Source organism: Tachyglossus aculeatus, chromosome 18, assembly GCF_015852505.1.
Source record: "Tachyglossus aculeatus isolate mTacAcu1 chromosome 18, mTacAcu1.pri, whole genome shotgun sequence".
Classification (NCBI taxonomy): domain Eukaryota; kingdom Metazoa; phylum Chordata; class Mammalia; order Monotremata; family Tachyglossidae; genus Tachyglossus; species Tachyglossus aculeatus.
The window spans coordinates 20,532,711-20,548,048 of NC_052083.1; positions in this window are offsets into that span (position 1 = coordinate 20,532,711).

Consider the following 15,338-nt stretch of genomic DNA (forward strand, 5'->3'; position numbering starts at 1 on the left):
TAGACATGTAGCGGGGCCTGGATTAAAACTCAGATCCTTCCTGGTCCAGACCTGAAACTTGATCCTTCTGGGTTTTCTTCGGGAAACCGCGCTATCAGAGAGAGATAGCGCTTTAACCTACTCACCAGTCTCCATTGCTGGCGCTGTCTGGAAGGATGGCTAGCGGTCCGTCAGACTGACAGGACAAGGCTGAGGCAGCATTTATCAGCCGCTTTCCTCAACTTTCCTGTCCTTTAGGGAGTGGTTAGTATGTGTGTGTGTTGTCGGGGGAGGGCTTGAAGGGAAGGTGAAATAACTGAATCACTGAACCCTAATCTGCTTGTCACACGTATTTGGGACATCTAGGAAATTCCCAGATTCCCCTCCCTGCTGCCCACCGATCTGTGACAAGATGAGCCCAGGTCTCTCTCCGCAATGACCTGCTGCTAATTGACACATCGGAGATACCTGCGGATAGAGATGGTAGCAACAGCGTCGTATCCTGCAGTCCCAGAGACATCCCAGCTCCCGCCCACAGCCCAGCTATTCCAGAAGCCAAGACTGTGTGCCGATTGAAGCAGCATGGCTTAGTGGAAAGAGCACGGGCTTGGCCATAAGAGGTCGTAGGTTTTAATCCCGTCTCCGCCGCTTGTCAGCCGTGTGACATTGCGGAAATCACTTAACTTCTCTGTGCTTCAGTTACCTCATCTGTAAAATGGGGATCAGGACTATGAATCCCACGTGGGACAACCTGATTGCTGTGTCTCTCCCCCAGTGCTTAGAACAGTGCTTGACACATTGTAAGCGCTTACCAAATATTATGATTATGATTATGATTATATTATTGTTATTATTAAGGCTTTGAGTAGGAGATGTGGCAGATGCAGTGGAGACACAAAGTGGGGAGATATAGGTTAGTTTGGATCAGGGTCACACATAACCCACTCTACCAGCCCATCCCTGTGCAGAACGCAAAATCCTGGAGCTGTCCAGCACCAAGGAGAGGAGAAAGAGCGAGAAGAGAGTCAATTGTTCATTCATTCATTCATGGAATCACATTTATTCAGAGCTTACTGTGTGCAGAGCACTGTACTAAGCGCTTGGGAAGTACAATATAGCAATAGAGCAATCCCTACCCGCACAGGGCTTGCAGTCTACTGTGTCTGCTGCTTTATAGACTGTCTACAGATTACTGTGTCTGCTGTGTGCCCTTGGGTGGGTCGCTTCGCTTCTCTGTACCTCAGTTACCTGTATTACGGAGGACAAGGGACTACGACCAACTCGATTTGCGTGTATCCACCCCAGCGCTTAGAACAGTGACGATGATGACGGTATTTGTTAAGCCTAATTATATGCCAAGCAATGTTCTAAGCGCTGGGGTAGAGACAAGGGAATCAGATTGTCCCACATGGGGCTCACAGTCTTAATCCCCATATTACAGATGAGGGATCTGAGGCACAGAAAAATTAAGTGACTTGCTCAAGGTCATGCTCTAATAGAGCATGGACCTGGGAGACAGAAGGATCTGGGTTCTAATCTCGTCTACTATGTGACCTTGGGGAAGTCACTTCACTTCTCTGGGTTTCAGTTACCTCATCTGTAAAACAGGATTAACACCATGTGGGAAATGAATTGTGTCCAACCTGATCAGCTTGTGTCTACACCAGAACTCAGTGCCTGGAACATAGCACTTAACAAATATTTTAAAAAATCTAAAAAAACCCCACAGCCCTGGATCACCTTCACAGTCCATTTCCTTCGCTCCTGTCCACGAGCTGAGGGGAGTTTCTGGTGGAAATCTAGATACCAGGTCAATCTTGCCCATCTCAAGTTCATCTTTGTGTAGTTCAAGTCTGCTCTCTCCTTCGCTTGGCAAAATTATTTCCCCATCCTTATTGGAACCCATGCCCACTGCAGTCAAAGATTTTCCCAGGTGTTTAACTACCTCCTCAAATTCCCTGATCCCCTGCCTCCCCCAGCTGTTGCTCCTAATAACCTGGTCACCTATTTTATTCAGAAAACTGAAACTATCAGGCATGATCAATCAATCATATTTATGGAACACTTACTGTGTGCAGATCACTGTACTAAGTGCTTAGGAGAATGTAACACAAAAATATAACAGATGCGTGCCCTGCCCACAATGAGGTGACAGTCTACAGGGGGAGATAGACATTAAAATAAATCAATAATTTACAGGTATGTACACAAATTTCATGGGTCTGGGGGGAAGGGAGGCGGTGAATAAAGAGATCAAGTCAGGGAGACGCAGAAGGGAGTGAGAAGAGAGAAAATGAGTACTTAATCAGGGAAGAATTCTTGGGGGAGATGTGCCTTCAGTAAGGATTTGAAGTTGCAGGGAGTCATTGTCCAATATGAAAAAGGAGGGCATTCCAGGGCAGAGGCATGATGTGGGCGAGAGGTTGGCGGTGAGATGGATGAGACTGAGTTGCATGAGCAGGTTGGCACTAGAGGAGTAAAATGTCCGAGGGCTGGGTTATAGTACTAAAGTAGTGAAGTGGGTTAGGAGGGTGAAAGGGGATTGAGTAAATTAAAGTCAATGGTAAGGTGTTTCATTTTGATGCAAAAGTGGATGGGCAACCTCTGAAACTTCTTGAGGAGTAGGAAAACATGGGCTGATTATTTCTGTAGAAAAATGATCCAGGCAGCAGAGTGAATTATGGACTGGAGTGGGGAGACGCAGGAGGCAGGGAAGTCACCGAAGAGGCTGATAAAATAATCAAGGTGAGACGGAATAATGCTGAAATTAACATGGTTGCAGTTTGGTTGGAGATTTTAGTGATATTGTGAAGGTTGAACTAACAGGATGTAGTGATAGACTGAATATGTGGGTTGAACGAGAGATATGAGTCAAGGACAATGCCTTCTCTCACAATCCACCCCCTCCACTGTTCTAAGTGCTCGGGAGAGTACAACAGAATTTGCAGACACAATCCCTGTCCATTAATATTTTAGTCTAAAAACGAGCTATTGCCAAGCACTGTAGTAGGTGTGCGATAGATAAAAGATGATCAAACTGGAGACACCTTATCAGGCACTTGCCCCCTCCTTGACCGCCATCTTCAATTGTTGGCTCTCCAATGGCTTCTTCCCCACTGCTTTCAAACAAATCCATATCTCCTCCAACCTAAAAAAAAAAAAGATGGATTCAGGCCGGGTGGCAGGTGGACTTTTGACCACGACTGTTCCGGCCACTGCAGTGTCCAGGGAGGGAAGAACTATCCCAAACTTCTGACTAGCCCAGTCAGTCAACTCTGAGCTATATTTATTGAGCACTTACTATGTGTGGAGCACTATACTGAGCGGTTGGGAGAGTGTAATATGACAGTATAACAGACACATTTCCTGCTCACAACGAGATTATAGTCCCTCCATTGACAATGGCGTGTGGAGTCCATAGTCCCAGGGGTGACCAGGGCTACCCCAGATCTGCCATGTCCAGGCCCAGATTGAATAGGGCTGGAGAAGGGGGGCTGCAGAGGCAGGAAGCACTAACACGCTGTGGGGGAAGATCACCTCCTGTTCCCCTTCTTCTATCGTGTCCCCCAAAAAGAGCACAAATCACCTCCAACCTCATCGCCACCCTACAGTGCCCCTGACTTAGCAGGAGTGAACTTGGAGAGGAAGCCCTATATTGGGATTCCCAGTCTCCAGGTCTCAGGGAGACATTACAGGAGGGCAGGTGGATCCAGATGGGAATCAGGAGATTCCCTTTACCAGAACATGCAGATTCTCCTGTCCCCGTGGATCATCAGGAAGGGACTGATGACTGAGAAGGTGAAGGATAGCACCATGTGGCTTTTCACCAGGAGGGGATAATTGTCTTTCATTTTAAGTAAAATGCTCAGCGTGATGGTCTGTCTCCTAAAGAGGAGGATGCAGATGGTGACCAGGGTGACCACTCTTTTAACCTCTCGAACCACGGGCATCGCCCTCAGGGAGTGACAGGTGGTGGCTGTGCAGGAGAAATACCATGTAGCCACTGACCGCACTCATGAGTCCCACAAAGGACAGATCAGAGAGCGACACCAAAACTGTTAATGCCCAGGTGGTTTCTGGACTGCCAATAGCTTGTGAGCAATATTTAAAATTCATCACGGTCTGTGACCGGCTTCTATTCTGGGTGGCTGTAATCCATATGACTGCATTACACTCTACCAGTATATTAAGGACCCAGGAGAAGAGGCAGAAAGGGACAATGCACTTGTGTAATTTAGCTTTGACTCCTGCCCACCGGGAGGTGCCAGGGCCTTGTCTTCCCTCCCAAATCTTGCCCTCTCCCTGACTTTCCCATCTCTGTTGACGGCACTACCATCCTTCCCGTCTCACAAGCCCGCAACCTTGGTGTCATCCTCGACTCCGCTCTCTCATTCACCCCTCACATCCAAGCCGTCACCAAAACCTGCCGGTCTCAGCTCCGCAACACTGCCAAGATCCGCCCTTTCCTCTCCATCCATACCGCTACCCTGCTCATTCAAGCTCTCATCCTATCTCGTCTGGACTACTGCATCATCCTTCTCTCTGATCTCCCATCCTCGTGTCTCTCTCCACTTCGATCCATACTTCATGCTGCTGCCCGGATTATCTTTGTCCAGAAACGCTCTGGGCATATTACTCCCCTCCTCAAAAATCTCCAGTGGCTACCAATCAATCTGCGCATCAGGAAGAAACTCCTCACCCTCGGCTTCAAGGCTCTCCATCACCTCGCCCCCTCCTACCTCACCTCCCTTCTCTCCTTCTATAGCCCAGCCCGCACCCTCCGCTCCTCTGCCGCTAATCTCCTCACCGTACCTCGTTCTCGCCTGTCCCGCCATCGACCCCCGGCCCACGTCATCTCCCGCTGGCCTGGAATGCCCTCCCTCTGCCCATCCGCCAAGCTAGCTCTCTTCCTCCTTTCAAGGCCCTGCTGAGAGCTCTCCTCCTCCAGGAGGCCTTCCCAGACTGAGCCCCTTCCTTCCTCTCCCCCTCCCTCGCCCCCCTCTCCATCCCCCCATCTTACCTCCTTCCCTTCCCCACAGCACCTGTATATATGTATATATGTTTGTACATATTTATTACTCTATTTATTTATTTATTTTACTTGTACACATCTATTCTTTTTATTTTATTTTGTTAGTATATTTGGTTTTGTTCTTTGTCTCCCCCTTTTAGACTGTGAGCCCACTGTTGGGTAGGGACTGTCTCTATATGTTGCCAATTTGTACTTCCCAAGGGCTTAGTACAGTGCTCTGCACATAGTAAGCGCTCAATAAATACGATTGATGATTGATGATGATGGTGATAGCCTGGAAGACGCTCAGGAGGCAGGTGGGGCAGATGGCAAGGCCCCGGCTACTCGGTAGAGGTAGATGAGGATTTTACATCCAAGGTCATTTAAGAAATTTCTCATCCCCCCAAGCATACACGGTCTCTGGGATTCCAAGAGTGAGGAGGAGGATGGTTTTGGCCAAAGCTAGCTAGGCGAAGATCGGGTCAGAGTAGCTGGTCCTGTGGCTGGCAGAGACCACCTGGACATAAAGCAGGAGGAGGAAGACGTTCGATTTTAACCGATGCTGATATGTGACAGAGTCATGATCCCAAAGGAGAGCTCGGTGCCATCTATTCTCATACATTTCCGTTAAAACCAGGGGTGGACTCCTGCACAATAATCTGGGAGGTGACATGGAGGAGAATGAGAGAAATAGAGAGGGAAGGGGAGAGAGGGAGAGAGAAAGAGAGAGGGAGAGAGAGAGAGAGAGAGAGAGAGAGAGAGAGAGAGAGAATGAGGGACTGAGAGAGAAGGAATATAGAGTAAAAACGAGGGTATGTGCACTAATCTACAGTTTTGACAGTAAAGAAGAGAAAGTTCACACGTTCTGTTCATATCTGAATGGTTATTATCACAATCGCCACCGTTGCATTCCAATTCCAGGGGGGTTGGTGGGGAAATGTCAGAGAGAGAACACCACTTCCCCCGCTCCCTCCCCCTTGCACCAGGCTACAAATGAAGCTTCAATTATAAAGGCTTCAATTCTAAATTCTTCAATTCTAAATCTTCAATTAAATTCTAAACTACCCCATTAACTGTAAGTGTAAGGAAGCCCTACAGGAGTCAATCTTCTCTGAATTGTGCTCTGACCGACACTGCCTTGAACGATGGGGAAAGGGGACAAAGTCAGCTAATTCAGTGACTTCATTCATTCCTTCAATCGTATTCATTCATTCATTCAATCGTATTTATTGAGCGCTTACTGTGTGCGTAGCCCTGTACTAAGCGCTTGGAAGGTACAAGTCAGCAATAAAAACAAGGTGACTGAAAAACAAGGGCGAGGGAAGGAAGAGGGGAGGAGAGGAGAAGGAGAAAGAGGAATAAGGGATAGAGTAGGGAGAGGGAGCTAAAGATGAGACCATAATTCATTCAATCGTATTTATTGAGCGCTTTCTGTGTGCAGAGCACTGTACTAAGCGCTTGGGAAGTACAAGTTGGCAACATATAGAAACGGTTACTACCCAACAGTGGGTACAAAACAAAACCTATTAACAAAACAAAATAAATAAATAAATATTGTTGTAATATATATGAATAAATAAATAAAATAAAATAGTAAATATAAAATAAAATAAATAAAAATTGTTGCAGTGTGCCCTTCTAACTACTTAACAGAGTGCTCTGAACATAGTAAGAGCTCAATAAATGCCATAGATGGATTGATTGATTGATTTATTTATGGCTATAACACTTTTTCACTCCAAGGGTGGGCTACTATGCTAAGCGCTTGCAAAATTCTTTTTGGCAGTACCTTGGGTTTATGTGAAAAGCTTGTGTCATAGGGACCCCGCTTCTTCTTACCCCAGTTTTGTGTTCCCAGCCCATCTGGCCAATTCTCTCTTGGGTCCAGTTCCCTAGATCTGTCTACCTAGGTTCTGCTTTCCCCCAGGATCAGCTTCTCATAGTCCAGGAGATCCCATCTTACCGACAAATCTCCCTCACTTGCACCATTACAATAAGGGTCCCAGAGCAACTCCGGTCTGGCTGGGCAATCACGACAGTATCTGGACCCGGATTATTCAGGAACAGTTGCTGAGTGGAGTCGGAATGAGAATTCTTCTGCCTTTACACATGACACATTCGCTGGGAGCATCTCGTGGAACTGAGAAGGTGACTCTTTCCAAAATAACAGTGGACGTTTCTGTCTGCCATCCGGCTAAATTGTATAGCGCTCTTTTTAGTGAAGTAGGCCAAAATGGTATCAGACAACAGAAAGCGGACTTTGTGTCTTCCTCGTTAGTATAGTGGTGAGCATCCCCGCTTGGCATGCGGGAGATCCAGGGTCGGTTCCCCGACGGGTAGTCGAGTATTTTTTTTCCTTTCGTGGCAACTGAATAATAATACTGGTATTTGTTGAGAGCTTTCTTTGTACCAAGAACTGTACTAAGTGCTGGGGGGACGAGGGGAGTGGTACAAGTAATTCGGGTTGGACACAATCTCCGTCCCATGCGGGGCTCAAAGTCTCAATCCTCATATTAAAGATGAGGTAACTGAGGCCCAGAGATGTGAGGTGATGAAATAATGAGGGGCCAATTAGACTGTTAGTTCCACAGATAAAACAACAAAAACAACTCCCAGTCTCGGGGACGGATGTGAAAACTCAGACTTGGAAGCCATCGTTCACCAAGGAAACAGTTTCTGAGCATCCAGTATCTGAACAAGCCCGGGATGTTTTTGGAGAACTCATTCAGCCCAAGGGCGGGTTAGCATGGTTGGAGTTGGTTCATTCGATTTCTCACTCTTCCCCAAAATCGTTTAGGCTCATGTGATCCGGTCATCTTTGTTAGGGCAAAGGAAAGAGTTAGAGACCTGTTGGCATTGATTCTATTGTGGTTACCATAGCTGCCTTCCAAGCACTTGATCCGGGTTTGATTTCCGAACAACGCAAGCCTGATACTTCAATTATTTTAAGCAATCGATGGTCTCGATGGCGTGTCCAGCCGTGCTGGCAGGAAAATTGGTAGGGATGAGGAGGTGGGAGCTATGGGCTACCCTCACCTACGAGTACTTCTCTCTCCACTGCCTGCTGTTTGAGGGAGACGGAGGCGTGGGATCGTTGCAGAGGGGCGCTTCCCACCCACCCCCTCCACTACCACCACCTAAGTACCTTACAGGCGATTGCAACATGTGCTTTTGGGGGAACATTCCCTCCTCCCCAGTTATTGCGGCCAAATTCATTCAGTTATTTGTTAAGCCTTTAGGATGTGCTAAGCAATGGGGTAGTATATGGCATTTGTTAAGCGTTTACTACAACTCAGGTACTGTAATAAACACTGGGGTGGAAACAAGCTAGGCAGATTGACCCAGTTTCGTTCGCCTATGAGGGTCACAGTCTAAGAGTGAGTGAAATAGGTATCTCATTTCCATACAGATGAAACCGAGTAACACAGAAGTTACATGACTTGCCCAAGGTCACTTGGCTGGTATGTGGCAGATCCCAGATTAGAACTCGTGTCTCCTGACTTCCAGGGTCATGTTTGCTTCACTGGGTTACGTTGTTTTTCTGCAGACTATGGATTGTAAATTCATTGTGAGCAGGGGTCACAAATATTAACTGTTATGTTGTACTCTCCCAAGCGCTTAGCACAGTGTTCTGCACACAGTGAGTGCTCAATATAAACGATTGACTGAGTGGCTGAAAGGGGAATAGGGAGGTGTTAGTGTTACTTAGCTTGACTGGAAAGATATTAAAGGTATACCTTCGGAAGCTCATAAAGCAGCAAGAACTGATTTTCCAATGGATAATCCCCAATGGTAGGCTTGGGAAGAGCTCAGTAGGAGGGAGGAGGATACAACAGGAGTTTCAGATTAAGAGTCAATGATACTGAACACAAAAGGCCAGGTGTTTCCTGCTGATGAGCGATATAGAGAGAAGCGAAGGCACGGTGGATTAGTTTTGGACCCATAATTTAGAGGGTAATGGCTCAAAATTAGAATTCTTAGTTATCACTCCATCATATTTCATAGCTGTCCAGTCACCTTCATCCCCAACATTATATATATATAATGGCATTTGTTAAGCACTTGCTATGTGCAAAGCACTGTTCTAAGCACTGGGAAGGATACAAGGTGATGAGGTGAGGTTGTCCCACGTGGGGTTCACCGTCTTAATTCCCATTTTACAGATATGGGAACTCAGGCACAGAGAAGTGAAGTGACTTGCCCAAAGTCACACAGATGACAAGTGGCGGAGTCTGGATTTGAACCCATGACCTTTGACTCCCAGGTCTGTGCTCTTTCCATTGAGTCACGGTGCTTCTCAATGCGCAGTGATATGTATGATTAGCAATATGAATATATGCATCATTGTCTTGCACATTCAAATAAAGCACCCCTGATGGTTTTGGTTTTTTTATGATGATATTTGTTAAGCTCTTGCTATGTGCCATAAATTGTACTGGGCACTGTGGTCGATACAAGCTAATCAGGTTGGACACTGTCTATGTCCCACATGAGGCTCACCGTCTGAATTCCATTTGACTGATCAGAGAACTGAAGTACAAAGAAGTTGAGCGAGTTGCCCGAGGTCTAATTCATTTCATGGCAGATTTCATATCTTGCTGTTTCTTCTCCTTTCTTTCTGCTTTGTTAGCATCGCTAATCTTATCTGTCTATCTATCTACCTATCTATCTCATCTATCCATCTACTTATACAGATGTATTATATATATTCATATATTGATAACATATCATTTTCACTTTATGTCACTGTCATGTATCACTAAAGGAAGGGCAATTATATAAATTTATATGTGATATATGAATATATAATGGTATTTTAATTGCTTACTATATGAAGAGATTATATGATTAATGATATATAGGCATATGTATCATGGCTTTCATAGTCAAATAATTCATCACTGACGGTATGTATATGTATATTTATGTGTTTTTTATGGTATTTCTTCAGGGCTTACTATATGCCAGGCACTGTACTAAACACCGAGGTAGATCCAAGCTCATCAGTTTGGACAAATTCCAGGTCCCACTTGGGGTTCGTATTTTTATTCCCCATTTGACAGATGAGGTACCTGAGGCACAGAGAAGTGAAGTGGTTTTTCCAGGTCACACAGAAGACAAATGGCAGAGCAGAGATTAGAACCCAGGTCCTTTGACTCTCAGGTCCGTGCTCTATCCAATATTGACTGATTCATTCAGTCGTATACATCGAGCGCTTATGGTGTGTAGAGCACTGTACTAAGCGCTTGGAAAATACAATTCAACATCAAATAGAGACACTCCATGCCCACAACGGGCTCACAGTCTAGAAGTGGTAAGACAGACATCAAAACAAGTAAACAGGCATCATTAACATCACTGCAAATAAATAGAATTATAGATAAATTCATATCATTAATAAAAGTAAATAGAATTATAATTGTAAATATGTACATATATACACAAGTACTGTGGGGCGAGGAAAGGGGTAGAGCAAAGGGAGTGAATTGGGATGATGGGGAGGGAAGGGGAGGCAGAGAAAAAGGGGAGATTAGTCTGGGAAGGCTTTGAAGGGGGAAAGTGTGATACTTTGGCGGATTTGAAGAGGGAGGAGATCGGTAGGACATAGGCCAGGTGTCGAAGGCGCGGAAGGCGAGAACGAGGCACAGTGATGTTAGCAGCAGAGGAGTGGAGTGTGTGGGCTGGGATGTAAAAGGAGAGAAGGGAGGTGAAGTAGGAGAGGGCACGGTGAAGGAGAGCTTTGAAGCCAATAGTGAGGAGTTTTTGCTTGATACGGAGGTTGATAGGCAATCACTGGAGGTTTTTGAGGAGGGAAGTGACATGCCCAAAATGTTTCTGTAGAAAGATAATCCGGGCAGCTGAGAGAAGTACAGACTGAAGTGGGAAGAGATAGGAGGTTGGGAGACCATAAAGGATGCTGGTGCAATAATCCAGTCGGGATAGGATGAATGGTTGTCCTAACGTGGTAGTGGTTTGGATGGGGAGGATAGGGCGAATCTTGGCGATGTTGTGAAGGTAAGACCGGCAGGTTTTGGTGATAGATTGCATGTGTGGGATGAATGAGAGAGCAGAGTCAAGGATGATACGAAGGTTGCAGTCTTGTGGGACGGGAAGGATGGTAGTGCCGTCCAAAGTGACGGGAAAGTCAGGGAGAGGACAAGAATTGGGAGGGAAGATAAAGAGCTCAGTCTTGGACATGTTCAGTTTTGAGGGGCGGAAGGACATCCAGGTGGAGATGTCCTGAAGACAAGAGGAGATACGAGCCTGGAGGGAAGGAGAGAGACCAAAGGAGGAGATATAGATTTGGGCATCATCCGCGAAGAGATGATATTGAAACCGTGGGAGCGAATGAGTTCACCAACGGAATGAGTGTCGTTGTAAAACAGAAAGGAGCTAAGAACTGACCCCTGAGGGACCCCTACAGATAAGGGATGGGAGTGGGAAGAGCACCCCGCGAAGGAGATAGGAAGAGAACTAGGAGAAGATGGAATCAGTGAAGCCAAGATTGGATAACGTGCTGAGGGGAAGGGGATGGGCGACAGTGTCAAAGGCCGAGGAAAATTAGGATAGAGTAGGAGCCATTTGATTTGTCAAGAAAGACGTCATTGGTGACCTTTATGAGGGCGGTATCGGTGGAGTGGAGGGAATGGAAGCCAAATCGGAGGGGGTCCAGGAGAGCGTTGGAGAAGAGGAGTTCGAAACAGCTCGTGAAGACGACTCGCTCCAGGACTTTGGAAAGGAAGGGTAGGAGGGAGATGTGGCGATAACTGGAGGGGATCTGGGGTCAAGGGAGCGGGGTTTTAAGATTCGGCAGAAATGGGCATATTTGAAGGCAGCGGGGACGAAGCCGTTGGAGAGTGAGCGGTTGAAGATGGAAGTTAAGGAGGGTAGAAGGGAAGGGGCGAGAAAGTTTGTAAAGTGGGAGGGAATGGGGTGTGAAGTGTATATGGAGGAGTGGCATTTGAGAGGAAGGAGAAGATCTCCGAAGATACTGTTGGGAAGCATGGGAAAGTAGAAGAGGGGGTGGAGAGGAGGGGGGATCGGGGAGGGGGAGGGGTGATTTTGGGGAGCTCAGACGTGATGGTGTTAATTTTCCTAGTAAAGTAGGTGGCCAGATCGTTGGGAGTGAAAGATGAGGGAGGAGGAGGAAGAGGTGGGCCTGAGGAGGGAGTTAAATGTCCGGAAAAGCTGACGAGGGTGATGGGTATGGGTGTCAATAAAGGAAGATGAATAGTTTTGCCGGGCAGAGGAGAGAGCAGAGTTAAGGCAAGAAAGAATAAACTTAAAGTGGACAAGGTTGGCCTGGTGTACAGATTTCCGCCAGCAGCGTTCAGCGACTTGAGCGTGAGTGAAAGAGGCGGACAGTGGAGGTGATCCAGGGCTGTGGGTTAGTGGTGCGAGAGCGACGAAGGGATAGGGGGACGAGTGAGTTAGTTTCGTAGAAAGGATGGAGTTGAGAGCATCGATTTGTTCATCAAGAGTGGGTAGAGTGGGTAGGGAGACCAACTGAGGTAAAGTACGTTGAGAGAGATAGATGGAGTCTAGAGAGTGGAAGTCTCTGTGGGGGAGTAATACGGATTTACGGGGAAGAGAAGTGTGAGAGGGGAGGCAAATAATGATAATAATAATGGAAATGATGGTATTTGTTAAGCGCTTACTATATGCGAAGCAAACAAGAAGGTTGTGGTCAGAGAGAGGGATTTCCGGTTTGGTGAGGGTGGAAATTGTGCAGCGGTTAGAGACGATGAGATCGAGTGTGTGTCCAAGTTGATGAGTGGGTGAGATGGTATGGAGCAGGAGGCTGGCGGAATCGAGGAGTGGTAGAAGGCGAGTGGCAGAGGAGTCACGGAGTACATCTATGTGGATATTGAAGTCTCCAAGGATAAAAGTGGGCAAGCAAAAAGAAAGAAGGAAGGTAAAAAAAAGGGGTCAAATGGTTAAAGAAGTTGAAAGTGGGACCAGGGGGGCGGTAGATGATGGCTACAAGAATCTGTAGGGGGTGGTAGAGGCTGATGATATGGGCTTTAAAGGAGGGAAAGGAAAGAAAAGGAGGTGGAGGGATGGTGCCAAAGAAAGCGGCACCCGGGTGCGAGAAGGAATCCAACACTGGGGTGCAGGAAGGAGGCATGAGGGTGGATCCAGGGGAGGGGAGGAACTGGGTGGGAGGAGGGATGGGGGACGTGAGGACAGGAATGGGCAGATAGGAGCCGGGAAATTGAAAGGTCATGGTGAGGTCAGTGGGGTAAGAGACAGCACTTAGAGCGGTACCAATTAACATATGATAGCAACAATAACATAAACAGGTGATACCCAGAGTATTGAATTGTCCATGGGTCATTCACTTCAAAAAGGCTAATTGTTAGGAGAGTCCCAGCCCTCTTGGCTGAACTGTCTCTGAGGCGGTGGATGAAGGAGCCATGTGCATAGCAGTTCTGGAGATGGTTGGAATTGTTATAGGGGACATGGGAGAGGAAACGGCTGGGAAGATGAGTAAATAAGCAAATAACATGGGTTAGGCTGAGTAGGTGAGAATTCAGGTAGTTACTAATAGTAACACAGTGAGAATAGGGTCACTGTTACTCGGGGTGGGAGTGGGGGGCCGGGGGGAGGGGTAGTCAGCCACACCGGATCCAAAGACAATGAAGGAGGGAGGGGGAGGAAGATGACCATTTCTGGGAGTGAGCGGGTAAGGGGGAGAAGCTGCGGACCGCAATGTCCTGGTTGGTGTCCTGGTCGAGCTAGAGGTCGTTTTAAGGGGCGAATCTAGTGATAAGGAGAGGGCTTCCCAGCCCGGGGGTGCCGGATGGTCAGGAAAGTCATCGGCTCTCTAGAGTCCCTCTGGGAGGTGGGTGACCTTCTGGCCGGCCGCGGACCCTGCGGGAGGGGGGGACCTCGGTGTCCTCAGGCGGGGGATACTGGTGTCCTTGCGTGGAAGGTCCGTCTGGGTGGTAGTCGACCATGAGCCCGGTGGCAGGTCATTGGGGCCCGACCGCAGGCTCTTCAGGAAAGGAGATGAGCACTTAATGTGTGCAGAGCACTGTTCTAAGCGCTTGGGAGAATACCACATCACAATAAAAAGGGTCACTCCCTGGCCACGACAGGTCTAGAGCGGGAGACAGACGTTAATATTAATGAAATACAAACATGTCCATGTGCTGTGGGGCTGGGAAGGGGGATGAATAAAGGGAGCAAGTGAGGACGACGCAGAAGAATTGATTAAGTCTCTGAAATTCCATTTTTCCAACATGTCTCATTGATGTTACCTTTTGGCTTTTATGTAGGATTCTCAGGATTCTGCAGTTCCGAAGCCATTAAGGCAGTGCTTATGAGTGACCAGATATTTGGAATTTCCTTCCTCTTTCAGACTGTAGTCGGCGTTCTGAGGAACACAGTGATGTTCTTGTTGTACGTCAACATCTTCGTGGCTCAGACCCAGCAGAAGAAACCCACGGACCTGATCCTCACCCACCTGACCTTGAATAATGCAGGCCCTCTTCTCACGCGTGGTGTTCCAAAGACGATGGTGGGTTTTGGGGTGAAGAATATTCTGGATGACGTTGGCTGTAAAATACTAATACGTGAGAAGCGTAGCCCGGGGCCTGTCCATCTGCTCCTCCTGTCTCCTGAGTGTGTCACAGGTGGTCATCATCAGTCTCAGCACTTTCTGGTGGTTCCAGTTCAAACTCAGAGCCCCCAAATACATCCTCTCTTCCTTCCTCTTCTTCTGTAGCGTGGTTTAGTGGATAGAGCCCGGGCTTGGGAATTAGAAGTCATGGGTTCTAATCCTTGCTCCATCGCTTATCAGCTGTGTGACCTTAGGCAAGCCACTTCACTTTTCTTTGCCTCAGTTACCTCATCTGTAAAATGGGGATTGACTGATAAGTATTGACTGCTTGACTGACTGATTTATTGATTTACATGTCTGACACCCCAGCCCTCTTTCCCCGCAGACCTCTCTTGTGCATCCCTCCCTGTTTCTCCCCCTCTTCCTTTCTCTCTCTCTCTCTCTCTCTCTCTCTCTCTCTCTCTCTCTCTCTCTCTCTCTCTCTCTCTCTCACTGTGCACCTATCATTCTGGGCTTCTCTTCTTGGTCGCCTCCGAATCCGCTCTAAATCCCCATCTCAACAAACCAACGGTATTTACTCAACAGCAGTTGTGTGCAGAATACTGTACTAAGTGTATAGGAGAGCACAATACAGTAAGTGAACACACCCCTGCCCTCAGTGATTTTATGCTCTAGGGACATCATCAATAGTTTTTGTTACACACTTACTATATGCAGAGCACTGTACTATGAGATTTGGAGAATACAGTGGAGGCATCAAAGGATTCAGTCCTTAATTGCTGC